The sequence below is a fragment of the Oncorhynchus gorbuscha genome, unplaced genomic scaffold, assembly GCF_021184085.1.
Source record: "Oncorhynchus gorbuscha isolate QuinsamMale2020 ecotype Even-year unplaced genomic scaffold, OgorEven_v1.0 Un_scaffold_17003, whole genome shotgun sequence".
NCBI classification, from domain to species: domain Eukaryota; kingdom Metazoa; phylum Chordata; class Actinopteri; order Salmoniformes; family Salmonidae; genus Oncorhynchus; species Oncorhynchus gorbuscha.
Window position 1 is genome coordinate 1 of NW_025758662.1, and position 2500 is coordinate 2500.

The window sequence follows — 2500 nt, forward strand, 5'->3', positions numbered from 1 at the left end:
AACCCAACTCCTTACAGAAATAAATATATAGCCAAACAGGAAGGAACCCAACTCCTTACAGAAATAAATATTTAGCCAAACAGGAAGGAACCTAACGCCTTACAGAAATAAATATATAGCCAAACAGGAAGGAACCTAACTCCTTACAGAAATAAATATATAGCCAAACAGGAAGGAACCCAACTCCTTACAGAAATAAAATACAGAAATACAGAAATAAATATTTAGCCAAACAGGAAGGAACCTACCTCCTTACAGAAATAAATATATAGCCAAACAGGAAGGAACCTAAATCCTTACAGAAATAAATATATAGCCAAACAGGAAGGAACCCCTCTTCTTATTTGTGCAACAAATAACAATCAAATAGTGTGTAAAACTTGTTGATAATGTTTATGACAGTTTATCTTCTGTTATTAAAACTTCATGAATGCAGAAGGGAGATTTCCGTACCTTATACAGGCATGAGACGTAGAGGTTCCTGACGAAGGCTTTGGAGCTGACCCCTCGGTAATGCACCCGGTAACACTCCCCTAAAGCTATCTGGAGGGAGGAGGGAGGGAGGGAGGAGGGAGGGAGGGAGGAGGGAGGGAGGGAGGGAGGGAGGGAGGGAGGGAGGGAGGGAGGGAGGGAGGGAGGGAGGGAGGGAGGGAGCAATAGTGACTGTTTGATAATTAGTCTGGTGACAAACACAAGAGGAGAACTGAACTGACAATCGCGAGATTGTATTATTATTAGTAGTATTCATATTATTATTAGTAGTATTAATATTATTAGTAGTAGTAGTAGTAGTATTATTATTAGTAGTATTAATATTATTATTAGTAGTAGTAGTAGTATTATTATTAGTAGTATTAATATTATTATGTAGTAGTAGTAGTATTATTATTAGTAGTATTAATAGTATTAGTAGTAGTAGTAGTATTATTATTAGTAGTATTAATATTATTAGTAGTAGTAGTATTATTATTAGTAGTATTAATATTATTAGTAGTAGTAGTAGTAGTATTATTATTAGTAGTATTAATATTATTATTAGTAGTATTATATTATTATTAGTAGTATTAATAGTATTAGTAGTAGTAGTAGTATTATTATTAGTAGTATTCATATTATTAGTAGTATAATATTATTAGTAGTAGTAGTATTATTATTAGTAGTATTCATATTATTATTAGTAGTATTAATATTATTAGTAGTAGTAGTAGTAGTATTATTATTAGTAGTATTCATATTATTATTAGTAGTATTAATATTATTATTAGTAGTATTCATATTATTATTAGTAGTATTAATAGTATTAGTAGTAGTAGTAGTATTATTATTAGTAGTATTCATATTATTATTAGTAGTATTAATATTATTAGTAGTAGTAGTAGTATTATTATTAGTAGTATTCATATTATTATTAGTAGTATTAATATTATTATTAGTAGTATTCATATTATTATTAGTAGTATTAATATTATTAGTAGTAGTAGTAGTATTATTAGTAGTAGTATTCATATTATTATTAGTAGTATTCATATTATTATTAGTAGTATTCATATTATTATTAGTAGTATTCATATTATTATTAGTAGTATTCATATTATTATTAGTAGTATTCATATTATTATTAGTAGTAGTAGTATTATTATTAGTAGTAGTAGTATTATTAGTAGTAGTATTATTATCAGTAGTATTATTCATATTAGTATTATTTGTTGTAATAGTAGTATTAGTAGTATTGTTAGTGGTAGTATTATTATGGGTAGTATTATTAGTAGTACTATTCATAGTAGTATTATTAGTAGTAGTATTATTAGTGGTATTACTAGTAGTATTATTCGTAGTAGTATTATTATTAGTATTGATATTCGTAGTAATATTATTCGTAGTAATATTATTAGTAGTATTACTATTGGTGGTATTACTATTAGCAGTAGTAGTATTATTAGCAGTATTATTATTAGTGGTAGTGATAGTAGTGGTAGTATTATTAATAGTGGTATTACTATAATTAGTAGTATTATTAGTAATGGTTTTATTATTTGTAGTAGTATTATTAGTGGTGGTCTTATTATTATTAGTAATATTAGTAGTAGTAGTATTAGTAGTAGTATTATTATTAGTAGTAGTATTATTCGTATTATTATTATTAGTAGTAGTAGTAGTAGTAGTATTAGTGGTAAATTGTGTGTACTGTTAGATTACAATCATGTGATGATGGTGATGATGATGAAGAGTGTGTGATACTCACAGTGAGTCCGGTGATGATGATCCCACCAGTAATGAGCAGCTGATCTGGTATAGCCTCTCTGTGTTGGTATGGATACATGATGCTGGGATCCCCACAGAAAAACCCTCTGCTATATGGATGCACTGCCTTCAGCTCACACACCAAGAACGGGATGGAGGCTGGAGGGAGGGAGGAGGGAGGGAGGGAGGGAGGGGAGGAGGAGAGGAGGGAGGGAGGGAGGGAGGAGGGAGGGAGAGGGAGGGAGGGAGGGAGGGAGGG

The 2500-nt window shown here is 30.1% G+C and overlaps 1 long non-coding RNA gene across 1 annotated transcript; it reads right to left on the reverse strand.

Moving 5' to 3' along the window:
- Positions 1–166: 166 nt before the first annotated feature.
- On the reverse strand, positions 167–2395 carry LOC124030848. Its single transcript, XR_006838040.1, has 3 exons — positions 2243–2395; positions 454–543; positions 167–186 (listed from the first exon to the last, which is right to left on the reverse strand). It is a non-coding gene; the product is annotated as an uncharacterized LOC124030848 (long non-coding RNA).
- Positions 2396–2500: the final 105 nt, after the last annotated feature.